This window comes from Taeniopygia guttata, chromosome Z, assembly GCF_048771995.1.
Source record: "Taeniopygia guttata chromosome Z, bTaeGut7.mat, whole genome shotgun sequence".
Classification (NCBI taxonomy): domain Eukaryota; kingdom Metazoa; phylum Chordata; class Aves; order Passeriformes; family Estrildidae; genus Taeniopygia; species Taeniopygia guttata.
Genome location: NC_133063.1, coordinates 71,402,645 through 71,418,690, shown reverse-complemented (window position 1 = coordinate 71,418,690; position 16,046 = coordinate 71,402,645). Strand labels below are relative to the sequence as shown.

Below are 16,046 nucleotides of genomic sequence, written 5' to 3'. Positions count from 1 at the left end.
ATTGTTGAATGAGTTTGTATGCTTCTCAGAGTTTGTTGTTTTTTTTTTTTAATTTTCCATTATTTAAGTGGCTTTGGGGTTTACCAGGATCCAGTTACAGCAAGGACTACTCTGAGTGTTTCCATTCACTTTCTCCCTGATTAATTTTTCTAGAGCTCCCACTGAATTGTGAAGGGCACTGTAGTTCTTTTGTCAGTAAAAATCTGCCTATGTGGAGTATGTAGCTAAATTAATCTACCATGAGACCTCAGGCCTTGATCTACATGCTGGGACTCTTGATGGAATTTGATAATACTGCCTCATAACCAAGTAAAGAAAGAACCAGTAACTAGACAGAGCAGTTTTCTGAACACCCTTCTATTTGTATTATTCTGGTATTCCTGAAAATTCCTTTTTTAATATATCATTTTTAATCCAGATAAGAAAAATTATAAAATAATCTGGGAAAAAAAATAAACAGAACACAAAATAATCCAAAGAGCAGAATTTCAGGGTCTTTCCTTCTTTCTCTTCCTATCTTTTTTTTTTTTTTTTCTTAATTTCTAAAGAAGCATTTCTGTTTTCCTTTTCACTGCACATTCGGAACATATAGCTACACATTATGAGCTGACGATGAGACTTTTCACTTTCTGACAGAAACAAAGAAATTAGAAAGAGATTATGAAAATGCTGGGGAATGACTCAAAAATAAGCAGAATCACTGATTTTTTAATGTATTGAACGTGCTCACTATCTATGGTTAATAGGCAGTTCTTTTTTTCCAGGAAAATAAGTGAATATGCAGATACGAATGAGTTAATTTTAAACCATCCCTCAGTTATGTAAATGCACAAAATGTAGTGCCACTTTCTATTCTTATTACAATCGTGAGACTGTCACTATAATTGATTAATTTCATGCCATTCTTTCCCAGTGATCTCTTTGTCACAAGAATGAGCTATCACAGAATTTTAATGCTGATTACATTTTAGTTTTCATAATGTATTCTCATTTTCATTCTACTGACAAAGGTTGGCACAAAATCAGACCATATTCATAACAAAGACTGCAAAAATAAAGCAGAAAACTGTATAGAATCCATCTTCATGACAATCTCAGAACAATGGGAACAGAAATATCACAAAACAAAACTCTTTGTTCTTGTGGCAGTCTTGGTATTGTAATATCACAATACTCTAAAATGCATTTCGGAACCTTTTGGATTGGATATATTAAACTCATTTCAGTGCGGATATCCTTCGCAATATTTTAAAAGAAGAGAAGAGGAGAAAAAAAAAGTACATCCAAATGTGATAATTATGGATAATGTAAAATACTTCTTAGCTGTTTGTTAATTCCTAAGTCTACCACTGTGTTACCATCAGGAGGGAATGGGAACCAACAGGAAAAAATAAAAACAATAGTTTTCTATAGCGCGTCCGGTCCGCTCCGACTGAGTCAGGGACTTCGAGCACGCTATGGTGATGATAAAGAGAATCTTCCACCAGACGGGAGTCTCTCAGACGGCTTTATTCTGAGGGTTCTTCAAGGGAAGGCGAAGGAGGGCGAAGGGAAGCAACCACTCAGAGGGCGAGCCAGCTCTGAGAGCCCCGAACCAGGGCGGGGCAGGGTATATAACAGTTACAGGGGAGGAGGGTCAAGGGGTAGAGCATCCAACCGGGTGAGGGTATGAGGGTGGAGTCAACGGAGAGTGACATGGCAACGGCCAACTGGGATAGAGGGAAGGAGTGGTTACGGGGGAGGAACCAATGGGGGTACAAAGAACTTAGAACTTTCCAGAACAAAAGGAAGGGGTACAAAATGATTGACATAAACTGGGGGAAGGGAGAACAGATGACAGACAACTTGGGAGGCGGGAAAACTACACCTCTGTGGCCTCCCATGGCAATGCAGGGAGGTCACCAGCCACACCCCCTCCCACAGTTTTCCATGGAACCTTTACGTCACAAACTAGCTGGTTTTTTCCAGGACTTAGGGCAATCATTTTATGGACAGCTAAAATGTGGCAAAACTGTGAGTATCAAGAAGAACAACATTTAGTAAGTCAGAAATAGTAGCCATTTATTGAAGGTATGTGTTGTGAAATTATGAGTTATTCATATTATCCAAGTTCTCTTATTTGTCTTTTCTGTGTATACTCTCTCTGTTCTTGATAGTCTCCTTTTATAGAGACCTTTGCCATGATAATTCTTCCTAGTCCATGACTGCCTTGACTGTGTTGTCAATAGTATTTACTATTTTCAGCAGGATTTACTGTTGTCAATATGATTGTGAACTTGCGGACCTCACTTTTCTGCTCTATCAGAGAGACTGTGTACAAGAAGATCACTTTGTGTCTCTTCCTGAAGAGGGACTCCTAATAAAGTCCCATGAAGATAAATCCTTTACCTTTATTCTTATCATCTTTCTTGTATACTGTAGGGGACGAGAACTTTCACACCTACCTACATTCTCGGAATATATGAGAGAGTATGGCAGGTGCTTGGTTCACCGAAACCTCAGCTGTGAAACTGACTTGGCTACTGTGTCTTCATATCTTCCCCTTCCTGGCCAGCCTGCCAGTGTCCAAAGACAGCTCAAACAGTTCTGATGTCCTTTCAGCTGGTGGCTTAATATACCTGACAATAACACATTTCTCCTAAGAATATTCACTGTCATTTAAGTCAGCATTAGTGTGTAACTGAAAGAATAATCTTCACTAGAACTTTCTGAAACCTCTAGATGAGAACTTACTGTTACATGAACTTACCTCTTCTGAAATGAAACATGATAGCCCTAGAATTTCATTGCTGCGAGGGGACTGATCAATACCACCCAGAGATAAATGTGATTTAGTTCTTGAAAATCTGCCTCATAGGGAGATATTATAATAATTGATGAGTCTCAACATCTCTCTTCATCATACAATAGAGTTGGACAGTCATATTTGTCATGATGATCATATGCTTATCAGTTAAAAGGAGATAGTGCAAGACTGACAAATTCAACTGAAGTATGGAGTTTCCATGTTAGACTGTTTTGTTAAGAAAATCTACAGATGTCTAAGAGGACCAAAGAGCCTTTTCCTGAATGTCTGAGTATTCCTTAAAGTCATCTACATCACAAAATTTGTGGAAACTAGGCTAGAAATATGGGTTGCAGAGTGGGCATCATTCTTGGGTTTTTGATCTTTCCTAGACAAAACAGAAACAGAACCTGTAGAGCCAATGTTCTAGTAGCCAGTATTGTCAAATCTGCTCAGACATAAGGCTTCAGAAACAGGAGATGCCTGTATAAGTGACATCAAGTATACTGGCCTTGCCCAGAATAAATTCCTTTATAGCATGTATATTTTGGATTTGTGATGAAAACAGTGTTAATAACCACTGGAATGATTTAGTTTTTGCTGAGCAGAATTTACAGAGTCTCAAGGAACTTTCTGCTTCTCATACTACACCATCAGCAAGGAGTCTGGGGGTTCACAAATAGCTGGAAATGATGCAGCCAGGACAACTGACCCTAAATGACTACAGGGATATTCCATACCATATCACAGCACTCTTAGCAATAAAAGCTGTGAGAAGAAGAAGAAGAAGAAGAAGAAGAAGAAGAAGAAGAAGAAGAAGAAGAAGAAGAAGAAGAAGAAGAAGAAGAAGAAGAAGAAGAAGAAGAAGAAGAAGAAGAAGAAGAAGAAGAAGAAGAAGAAGAAGAAGAAGGAAGTGGGGAACATGCTGAGTAATGACATTTAAATCTTTATTCAAGATCATCTATTTCCCAGTCAAATTACAAATTACTTCTCAATATCTATCAGAATTCCTTCTCTTTCAGTTTAAAACCATTACCTCTCATCCTGCTACTACACTCCCTAAATAAAGGGCTTCTAAATTCAGGCTTCTAGAAGATATACCCAGAGCCTTCTCTTCAACAGGCTGAACAAGATCAACTCTCTCAGCCTGTCATTACTGGGAGGTGTTTGAGAGTCATCTCCATGACACTGCTCTTGGAAGCCTATCTGTTGGCATCTGGTCCAGCTTGTATTAGCTTAGGGCAAAATGTTATTCGCTGCAAACTTTTAGCTGCTGTGAATTCATATTCAAAAGAAAGAGACAGAAGGACCATTATTCTTCCAGAGAGAAATTAAAATTAGGGTATAGACAAAGTAACCTGTAAAATTGCTTCAAGGTTTACAAAGCAAATAGTAGCCAGCACCGAGACAAGATCAAAAAGTAACTCAATACTTTGCTTAGATTCTAGGAAAAAGCCTTACAAGTACAGGTAGGTGTTGTGACTAAATTTCATCCCAATACAAAAAAGGAAGGACTCTGAAAAATAACCAGGCTTAGGAACTCTGTTTCTAGAAAACCTATTCTACCCAGTGAAGTAATCATCTGCCTTCTCTAACAAGAGCAAGACTGTCTTCATTCTTAGGTAGAGGTTCTCATTTGCAATACCACTTCTTTCTGGGAATGCAGTAGACTGCAGGATCATGTATTCACAGAAGTCCTAAATCAGCTGTTCTCTTATAAATGCAGGGAAGGCAGAATCAGCAACTGGCACCTCTTAGCCCCCAAAAACTGATAATCATTCAATTTTTAGAAAGTCAGCCTTGACACTGGTGTTTGTCCTTTCTGACTTCTAGAATGTATATTCTTTGCTTTTTGGTTCTACATTGATCTTGTCTTACTGATCCTCTTTCCCCTCTGTACTGTTGCTCTTACACAATGTTCAGCAGATGTGGTCTCTCTGTTGACTCTCTGCAAAGCTCCTCAGGGTTTAGGAAACTTTAGGCTCGAAGCGGATCTTATGGGCGTGTCTCCTGGCAGTCAGAATTCTGTAGCTTCTCTCCTGCATAAGCAATATCACAGTAAGAACGCAGCTCCAGAGAAGATTTATTGAAAATAAAGAAGAAAAGCAACAGATGGGCATAGTAAGGCCTATGGTCAGAGTAGATACAAAATTGCAGTTTTGGGTGGAACTTGAATCATACTGACATATGTGAAGAATAGAAATGGTCTTGCTCTGTCTTCACCATTTTTAAATGAGTGAAATTGTTCTATAGATTCTGATTAATATGTGATAAATATTTTCAGAAGAAAACAATGCTTCCATATTAAAAATACAAGATTTAAATCTGTCTCTATAGAAAACAAAACAAAACAAAAAAACAAACCTCCTCCCAAAAAAAAGCCAAAAAATACTCCCCCCCCACAAAAAAAAAAACAAAAACAAAACAAGCAAATGACCCAAAACAAACAAACAAACAAATCCCAATCAAGTATTTAACCTAAAGTAACAGTCTTAGCAGCGTTCTGGCCCTGTACTGTACATATACCACCAGGATATACTATACTGAGCCACTTGCTACTACTGGTGGATCAAACAAAGAGATTGTTAGCCATACTGACCTTCAGAGTTGCTTTCTACCCTAAATTAATCAATGGCCTAATGACTATAGCAGAAATAACCCAATGTCATTCCTATACTCATCCTCTGTTATACAGTACCTTTGAATGTAGTCAGACTGCCTGTTGTACTCTAGCTATAAAGTTGTTTTAACCTTAATTTAGTTATCCATCTTAAACTCGGGAGAGTTATGAATTTGCGGAAATGAGCAACCAAGTCATTTACACAAAATTCAACAAGCTGTCTTTTGAAGCAAGTAAAGAATCAGGTTGTAACCATGTGCATAAAACTGGGCAAAAACTTTTGACGTACAGATAGAAAATGCATGCACAGGCACAGGCACACACACAGCAGACAAATTCTGAGGGTTTGTTCTTAGCAATGACTGCATCTAAAATGATGTATTCTGTTCTCTGTGTAATTTCTCCTAAATGGCCCTTCATACAGACACCACTGGATTGTCAAAACATTGGAAAACCACTTCTCTCTTCACATGAAAAGCAGTTATACCACAAAAAGTGAGGTTGGTCCAGAAGATCTGTCTTTTGGGTTGTATTTTTCATATTTTAAGCAGCCAAGAAAGCAATTATATAGTAGCAGTATATTTCACTTTAAAAAAAAAGGTAGAGCAAACTCTTCTTAAATATTAGTATATATTTGGAAATGTAGGGGAGAGGCAAAGACATTTCCACAATTAAAAAAGAATCTTAAAACAACAGCAAAGCTAGTGTTTAAATTGCAATTGTGCACATGCAAGATTTTGACATCCAAATGTTTATATTCATGACTTTTTTTAAGCAGTCATAAGGAATGAAATTCTCTCACCCTTTCAGGCAAAAACAAGATGCTATATAAACATAATAATTTATGTAATCTCTATTCTGTTTAAAATTTTCAGCTTTCCTCTGGTAGAAACAACAGTTACTGTTACTGAACCCCATGATTTCTTTGCTTTCATAATTAAACTTAAGAAGAGATTTAATACCCTCCTGTTATAATATCAATGGTGAATTTTTAATTCTGTTTATAAAACTTTATCATTCTGTAGTCTGTATAGCTAGGTTTTAAGTAGCATATTTTATGTGACTAATAAATTATGGCTTAATTACAAAAATATGTTGTGCATGCAACCTCAAATTCCCTGTATTTCAGAGTAAACAGTATAAATTCTGAGCATAGATAAGTTAAGAGAAACAAAATTACTTTGTGAAGTCCTGCTTTAACCTAGGTTAATTTTATGTATATAAAAAAAATCTTCCATCTTGCAGGAATATAAAGAATAGCTGATCCTTCAGTGAAGTCAGCAAAATCCCAACATGTGAGTCTCAGTTATACCAGTCATATCAATCCTTAGATAAAATGATTGAAGGTCATTTTTCTCATAAAATGAAGACTTGATAAAAGATACAGATAGTAAACATGTTTTAATTTAAATTAATAAATAATAGAGAATATAAATACCATCTGGCTGTCTGGGAACGATTGCTAGATAAACTAATATTTTTATTTCCAATAATAGCTGCATATAGAATGATACTTCTTCATTCTGAGACTTTATTTTTACCAGAAAATGAAATTTTTCAAATTTGTAATGGATTTTTTGTATGTAATATTTTTTCCCCAGTGATTGTACATATATGTTATTTATGAAATTTATGAAAGTTTGGAGAGATTATAAGCTATTGATAAATAAGATAAAAAATTAAAAAATAACTTTTTTCATATAGAGATATTTTTGAAATATATAAAATTGAAATGAGAATTACTAAAATCTAATTTGCACAACCTGAAATTAAAACAGAGATAGCAAAACTAAAACAAATCCAAAAAAACCTGATATTTTTTTAAAACTTGGATGTGTCATCTTCAATATTCTGAAATATTAGTGTCTCTTCAGTCTAAGGTCATTGTCCTTAAGATCTTAAGGATGTTTTAATTATTGCATTATTTTATAATCCGGTGTTTACAATCATTTTGTACAGAAAAAAACAAAAACTTTTAGGCAAATTTTTTTTCTAGACTGAGTGAAAATAACTACATGACTGAAAAATTTATTACATTACTATCACTATTATTTTAGGAAGTTTGTTTTCAATACCCTTTTGGATAATTTTTTTTACCTTTCTTGCTTAGTCTTTAATAGCCTTTCTGATCCAATACTGATGCAAATTACATTGTCATGTTTTCTGACTTTTCAACACTTATCACTCAGCTATAGCCTAGATTCATAGATATTTATTTTTATTTTTTTCTTTTTAATCTCTAATGGATTTGCAGCTAACCTATGGCTTCAGCCATGGAAAGTTGCCTTCGGTATCATTGATGTATGCATTATGCTGATAAGTACCATGGTTCATTTTCCTCTTGGGTAAGCACAGTTAAAAAAGAAAGGCAAGGGGGGAGAGAAAGAGGGAAACTCTCAGACTAATAATTACCTTAGCCTGAGACAAGGATGGGAAAACACACTAGATTGCTTTCTAACATTCAGTTATGTGTAATGAAGTATGGCTGCTTCAGGACAAAAAATGTGTGATAACTTCTGTCATTTTAGTGTTATTTCACTGAATTCCTCAAAACTGCATTTCATTCAACATTATCAGTGTGGTAATGTTTTAATTGAAGGGTGCATCTTGGCCTAATGATGAATTTTTTCCTGACATAAAAAGGACTGTCCCTTCTACTCTCAGTGTCACCATTTTATATTACATTTTAATTTGTTAGTTCATCAGAGTGAACTGAGTGTCCTAATATGTAAAGATTCATTTGTCATGATTCAGTGATCTAACAAGGCTTGTTGAAAGGCGAATAGCAAAAATAAAGACGATTTCAACCTTATGGAACATATTAGGAAATAAATTTTATACACAAGAATACTTATATCACACAGGACAAGAACTACTGTTCTTCTGATATATATTTTGCTGTATCATATAAGATATGAAAAGGAAACAATATATACAAATATTTACCTCCTTGCTAGAGACACTTTAATTCAGCTGTAGTGGTCGGTACTGTACAGCAAGTAAATACTTTCTGGTTTTATTATTAATGGATTATGAAGATCTAAAGTAGACCTGGTCAGAAAAATTAATAAACTCAGAAATTTTGTATATCTCAAACTTCTCCAAGAAATATCTGGCTGCATGTCTAGAAGTTTAAATAGTTTCTGTCTTTACTATCCTATAATTCCTTTGGAGTTTTCATTTGAAAAAGAGAAGTAAATCCACCAAAGTGAAGAAATATGCTAATAGGTGGTTGATTAAGATATTTTAATGTATTTACATTTCTTTCACTATAATTTTGTTTTAAGAAAATGACAGCTAATGTTTTCTTATCTTGCTAAAAAATTCATCTAGGTCTCCCTAAAAATCCACATGTTGTTGACTGTTCTCTGTATTAAATATTTTCTATATCACATCATCTGTTGACATCACAAATATCACATATAGTTTTACAACTTGCTTCATATACAGATGTTTTTAAAAGTGTATACTGAGCATTTCAGAAATAGTAGCATTCTAGAAATATTATTTGCTCAAGCAACTGCATCTTGTAGTCAAGATCTCCTCTATTTGTCTTTAATTTTTATTTGCATCATCCAGAAATATAAAGTTGTCTTTGTTTGCTTTAAGCTTTACAACTAAAGTGGGTTACAGTAAAAATCTCTTTTTAAAACGCCATATTCACACTGTTATTAGAGTTTGAACCAGGCTTTTTAAGTGAATCTTCTTCCACTGACCATGCTTCAGTTCACTTAGTGTCCTAGAACTACAAAAATGGTGCCTTCTGGATGAAACTGGAGTGAAAGATCTGTTTCAGAAGTGCACAAAATATACTACAACTGTTAGTGAGGATTAAATACAGAGTGACAGATAGGAGCTAATTTCAGTTAAAAGCCTTGAACTACGCAAAATTTGGATGCTGGGTCCTAGCACAGGCTGGGAACTACCTCAGTAGGCTCTTAATCACATGCCTCTTAATATGCTTTTGTTGTACCAATTTTCAGCAAGTGACTTTGAATTTTGAATGCTGAAATCTGACTCTAGAATATATGAATACTTCTTTTATGTGCTCTACATATTTGTGTAGAGAGTTAAGCAGTAAAATTCATGAATGCTACACTAAGAAACTGCCCGTAACTGGACTTTTCTTATAATGATAAGAATAAATGTGTTTTTACACTGGACTTTCTCTGATGTTTTAATGTCTTTCCAACTGATGTAGATCAGTATCTTCAATTATTTGCTTTGAGCTTTTCCCCAAAAATTCCTGAGCCATTTCTCCTAGTTATGGCACTTTTCTTGTACTAACAGCTAGCAATGACAATTGCACTTCCATGCCGTTCCATCTATATCTAGGTAGAGAATATTAATTCCTGATACAATGAAGCTGTCCAGCTCTCTATAACTTCTAATTCAACTTGCAAGACTAGCTGTTTTGTTTTCAGTGGGCGGAAAAAGAGATACTGATTATTGTGGACTGAGGTTCTGCTCAGTCTTCCCTATACAAACTGTTCCATTTTGCACAGAATTTAACAACGAAAAGCAGATCTGTCCTTTTGGGTCTTGTAAGCTGGGTTCTGAAAGAGTCATGAACTCAAAGTCAGTCTGCTGGCTCAGAAACACATCTCTTAAAGAGTAGCTTTATAAAATTATATAGCATGAAAAGCAAGCACTGGATAAAAGGTTATCCTTTCCTTGCAACAGCAGGGTATTATGCTTGCTGTGTGTGGGAGAGAGAATATTTAAAATCTTTTTTGTCTCTGTCATTTACTCGTATTACCACTTATGTTTGTTGAAGCAAGCTATTTTAGTCAGCTTTTTACTATAAGAGAGCATACTGCACTATATGTTCCTTCAAGTAAAAAAGTTTCTTAACAGATTTTTTTAAAGTTCATTATTATAAAGAATTAACGTTATTTCATCTTCTTTAAGGGGTTCCTCTCTTTCCTCTGTGTAAACTGTGCCAAACAAGACAAACTTCCTATCCCACTGATATTAGCAGTGTCTCAAGATTCAGGCTGAGAAAAAACATAATTTGAAAATTATCACTATTCAATCTACAATTCTACAAGAAAGAAAGCATTTGCAGCTAAGATATAGGGAAGAAAATTCCATTTCCTTTAGAGGACTGAGACTGGGGCTTCTGAGATACTTCCTCAGAAAGAAATAACACTAAAACTATAACCAGAAAAGATAACTGGGTAGCAGGAAAAAGCTTTTTAATGTTCTGTACATTGCCAGGGGTGTTTCAAATAGAGTGCGAACTCCATTGCTGTCAAGTTACTCAGTGAAAATTGTAAATGTACATAAGCCAAAAATATGCAATTGTAAAAAAATGGCCATGCTTTTGGTGATGAAGATACCATAGTTACATAGTATTTTAATTGAATTTGGGAGACTGGTGAAAGACACAAAACTTAACTGGTTATGATTGGAAAGAAAGGGTAGAGGAGAGAAGAATAAAAGTGAGGCTTTCAGTGATAGGGCTTTTTTTTGAGAGGACAAAGTCATGTAAACACAAAGATATGCCTAGCATGAATTAATTAGATGAAGTATCGCTACTTGTGCATGGTGTATCTTCTACATACACAGAAAATGGTAAAACTAAAAGGAAGATGGGAGGTGGTTTTTTTTGCTTTTCTTCTTTGGTTGGTTAGTTGGTTGGTTTGGTTTGCTTGGCTTGGCTTGGTTTGGATTTTTTGTAAATTTTAGCACTAATTAACAACCTTCCTTAGGTAGGATTAAGAATTTATTTAGGGCAGTGTTCACAAAAATCTAAAAGTGAGATAAACAAACTGATAACAGATGGGAATATTGCTTCTAGTACTATGCTACACGTTAGTATCCTGTGCGGCTCTTGGAGATGTTATGATCTGAGATCCAGAATTAAAAAGATAGGTGTTGAAATCAGTAGTAGTAGAACTTAGATATGAGTTTACTGCGGTGAAAATCAGAGGGTAAATGTTTTGGTTTGGAAAGACAGGTGTCTGCTAAGGAAGGCAGGACCCTCCCCTGGAATGAAAAAATGTAGACCCCTTTCTTCTGAATTGTTATAAATTTGAAATTAAGGGGGGCTCTTAGGAAAAAATATGGGAGCAGGAATAACAGTTCTTTATTAGGGAAGAAAATAAAATGATAAACAATGCAGTGGACTTAAACAACACTGACAGAGTCAGAATACAAGCTGACACACTGTTGGATAGTGTGTTGGTAGCAGTCCAATCGGACTTGTGTCTGCAGTCCTCCTGGAGTGGCAGCTGTGGTTCTGTTGGATTAGTGATCTTGTAAAATAGGGTACAGTCTTCCTCTGAAGAGGCAGTGAAAGAGGTAGCAGTTCCTCTGGGAAAATCCAACACAGAAAAAGTGCAAGACTATAGATGCAGGTAAGAATGCTTAGCTCCTCCCTCTGGCAGAGCATCTCACAATGGATGTTATAGTTCTTGCCAGTCATGCAATGACATTCAGTGGCCCCTTATCAGTAGATGTCTCCCTGGAGGGAGAATTGATTGTGGAAGAGATAAGGAACAACTGCCCACTTATTACGAAACAACTGCCATATGGATGGCAAATATAGTACATCTTGCTTTTTTCAATCTGGGACAGCAAATCACATAGCTTTAATTTGCTTATTGGTTAAACAGTGCTGTCTGAGCATGCTCCATATATTTTTGTTGTGCTTACACAGCAGGTTTGCATAAGGAAAAGCATAAAATAAGTGTAATAGAGAAAAAAAATTATAAAGCAGATGCGTAAATATTAATGAGATATCTGTAGAAATATTGCTCCTATGTTATTCAATGCTACATGTATTGCACATAAAACATTTTCTCTGATAAAAATTGAGCAAAAATCAAAGATTAATATTATCTTCCCATCCATATAATAATATAGTGATGTGACATGTTGATGTCAGAGCTGCTGTCTGATAATATGGTATGATTATGGCTACAATTGGCTGGTTTTGAATTGTGCTGAATGCAGGGTTGATAATATAAAGATCTTTTTGTCGTTTGCTGAGCAGGACTTGCACAGGGCTAAAACATTTCTGCTTCTTGAACTGCCACACTGGTGAGGAGACTGGGGGTTCTTGGGAGCGTGGGAAGAGACACAACTGGGACAGGTGACCCCAGCTGACCAAAGGGATGTTCCAGACCCTGTGGCACTATGCCAGTATATAAAGTGGGAGGAAGAAGGAGGGAGAGTGGAACATTTGGAAAGATGATATTTGTCTTTCCAAGTAATTCTACACATGATGGACCCTGTTCTCCTGGAGATAACTGAACACCTGCGTGCCCATGGGTAGCTGTGAATTAATTCCTTGTTTTGCTTTGCATGTGTGCACAACTTTTTGTTTCCCTGCTTACCTAACTTTTACTTTTCAGGTTCTCTCCCCACTGGTAGGGGATTGAGCAAGTCACTATGTGGGGCTTAGTTGTTGATTGGGGTTAAAGTATGACAGTCCTTTTTCAGCACCCAAAGTGAGGCTCAAAGGGTTTGAGATAGCAACAGATCTGATTAGCATGTTCTAGATTGAATTAGCTGTTTAGCTGATTAAAACATCATTATAACTACTATTTTTGGCATTAATAGAGTCCTTCAGGGATAAGGTTAAAAAGCACGTTCACAAAGTATGTTGTATAATGTATACGACGAAGAGTTATTGCATTTATTGGGTCATTATCAGTATAACGATTAATACCTCTGAATTTTTGAAGTAGTTAGCTGCTTGGAAAAGCACCTGAACAGCTAACCTATAGGTCCCTTTAGAAATCACATTTAGGTGATCAAGGGTTTTGGCAAATCTACACCTATCTTCAACGTACTGAAATGCCTTTCACAAGTCTTAGGGCTTAGGCATCCTTAATAACATAATCAAGAAAATATATTAACAAACAAACAAACAAAACAAAACAAAACAAAACCAACAAAACCAGAAAAAAAATATTGAGTACAGCAATATACTGTCCAGAAGAGAGTATTTTTCCCTTTTCTACATGAAATACATCATGGACATACAGTGAGAAAGTAGGAAGCCTTGGAGTTCAGAGGATGACAAATGTGCTATTCAAAGAAAATATTTTTATTACCACAAAATTCTAATCACCCAAAATACTGATAGTCTTTTAAAGAACAAAACTGCTATGCCTTTCTGTGTTTTGGGCTTTTTTTTTGTTTCAGACAACATAAAAGGAGCAGGAATATGAAGTATCTCATTCACAGTCTAAGGGTTTATCAGGTGAAGTCAGAAGTAAGATTCTCTTCTGTTGAGGTATTAAGAAGGTGGACATCCCAACATTGTCTTCATTCACAGTTTATCATTGTACCGTATAAACTTCAGTGTCCTGGTTTTCAATTGATACTAATGTAAATAAGGGAAGAAGGAATTAATTCACAGTGGCCAAATATCACTGACCGAGAAACCTATATGTGTTCTGAACAGATTAATAAAATCTCAAAATACATCCTTGATGTCTGTTTAGGTTCAGTGCATAGCTTTTTTTTTTCTTCAGTTCCTGTCAGTTTTCTTAACACTAATTACTTATTTTTTGTCTTTTTGTAAACATTAGTATTTCATGTAAAACATAAATTATCTTTAGATCAAGGGAAACTGACACATGTGGTATAGAACGTTGAACCGTTACTGGAAGCCAGTGACTAAGTCTGGAAAGACTGTTGCCCACTACCTCTGATTTTAAGTGATAAAGGAACACAAGAGGAAAAATTGGTATTTTGAGGAGTGGATTAAAGAAGGATGGCAGAAGGGAGTACCTGTTTCACAAAGAAACATGTGACTTGGCAGCAAAATATACTTCACCTTGGTGATGAGCCATTGCAGGATGCAACTGGTTTTATTTGAAGAATAAGTATTTGGTATTTTTGCATATTTATTAGACTGAGAATGACATCCTGAAGTTAGGAATTTGCCATGTGAAAGAAACTCTTGCTGGTTACAAATGTGGGGTTTTTTTTAAGGTGTTATGAATTACACACTTTGAAATAGGCCTACTTGTTTTCACTGATGTTTAATTTAAAACAAATGCATTTCTGAATCTAAAGATTTCAGTAACCTTTCCTTTCACTTCAAGGATATGGTCTCTCCCTAAAGAAAAATTAAGGAGTTCTTCCAAAATATGATGTACTCTTTCTTATGTCCTCCATTATAGATATTTATCAGTAAACTATGCTTAAAACCTTTTAAGAAATCTGAAGAGTGACAAGATCAGTCACTGCTCTTAAAGGTGAGCTGTGGAAGGCATTCACAGTGTTTAGATTATTCCATTCGTTTCAAAAGAAGTAGATTAATAATTTACACGAAGATCACTGCTAATTACAAAATTAACCTTGCAAAGTTTAAAAATTTGAGTACCTCACCAGAGTGTAATTCAGCTTCTGAAACAAGGAAATTCAAAGCCTGATTGAACTGATTTGAACTGATTTGAACACAGACTAAAATGATTTAGTGCATTTAGATTGGTTAGATCTGGCAATTTTTTTTGTTGGTTGGTTTGCTTTCTTGCATGCCTTTGTTGTTTTGTTTGGGGTTTTTTTTTTCACAGAGGAAGTACATGTATAGAGCAGAATAAACTGTATAGTCAGTCAGGTAATGCACTCGCTATATGCCATTCCTGACATAAACCCTGTAATTTCTACATTTCCCTGACTTCTGCTCTGGTATCCATATCCCCAAAATTATAGTTGAAAAGTCTTGATCCCACATTAGTTTCAAGTATTTTTTATTTATACAGTTAAACTGGTCTTGTCCACTGTTTCCATGAATTGATATATTCTTCCTGGAAGAAATCAACCTTCTCCTGTTTGGACAGTTAAGATTCATAATTTCTAATTACTGCATGGCTAAACCCAAGATATTGTAAATTTCAGCCTTCTAAATATATCTGTTATTCTTAAACCTTACAGCCCTTCATACTTGTAATCACCATAAGTTTTTTCTGAACAGAAGCATGTTGAATACTTACATGAACATTGCCTATACAGTTTTTATACTAGAGGTGCATATCCTAGGGTGAATGCTGACAGAAAAATTGGTGGGAAAAATTGAGGAATAAGGCTTTTTAACTTTTCCCTCTTCGCAAAACTAATATCTTAAGATATGCACATTAGAAATGTTAGTATAATTATTACATGCAGTCAAATCCCTGGTTAATATAATGTCAATTTTCAGATCAATCTGGTTAAGCTTTCATCCTTTATTATGAATATTTCAAAATTATGCAATAGTGTACCAAAATTCTACAGATTAGATTTTTGTTGCAACAACATCAAGGACTCAGATGGAGAAACACTAGGAGGAATACTACCCCAACAATTGTTATCTAATTACTATTATTTGAGTCCTACTTTACCAAAAATAGATAATAAAAATCCCCAAATGCTTAAAAAATATATAATATTTATGTATAATGGTTTATATATTATATATAATAGGAATAATGGTTTATACAGGCTCAAAAACAGTGAATTTAATTGTTTTGCACTATAGAATTTTTTTATTTGAGCTAGTCTTTAAATGTCAGTAACATCTGCAAACTGATTCAAGCCTGAAAATATGTTTCAAAAACTACAAAGGTATATATTTGGAAATTGTGATCCATAATACAAATACTGAATTCTGGATAATTGTAGACTTTCGTTTATGAGATA

At 35.2% G+C, this 16,046-nt stretch overlaps 1 protein-coding gene across 29 annotated transcripts in view; it reads left to right on the top strand.

The window, feature by feature from the left end:
- The window catches only part of PTPRD (protein tyrosine phosphatase receptor type D), a 1,149,749-nt gene that overhangs the window by 347,928 nt on the left and 785,775 nt on the right, over nt 1–16,046 (top strand). The gene's annotated exons all lie outside the window — the stretch shown is intronic.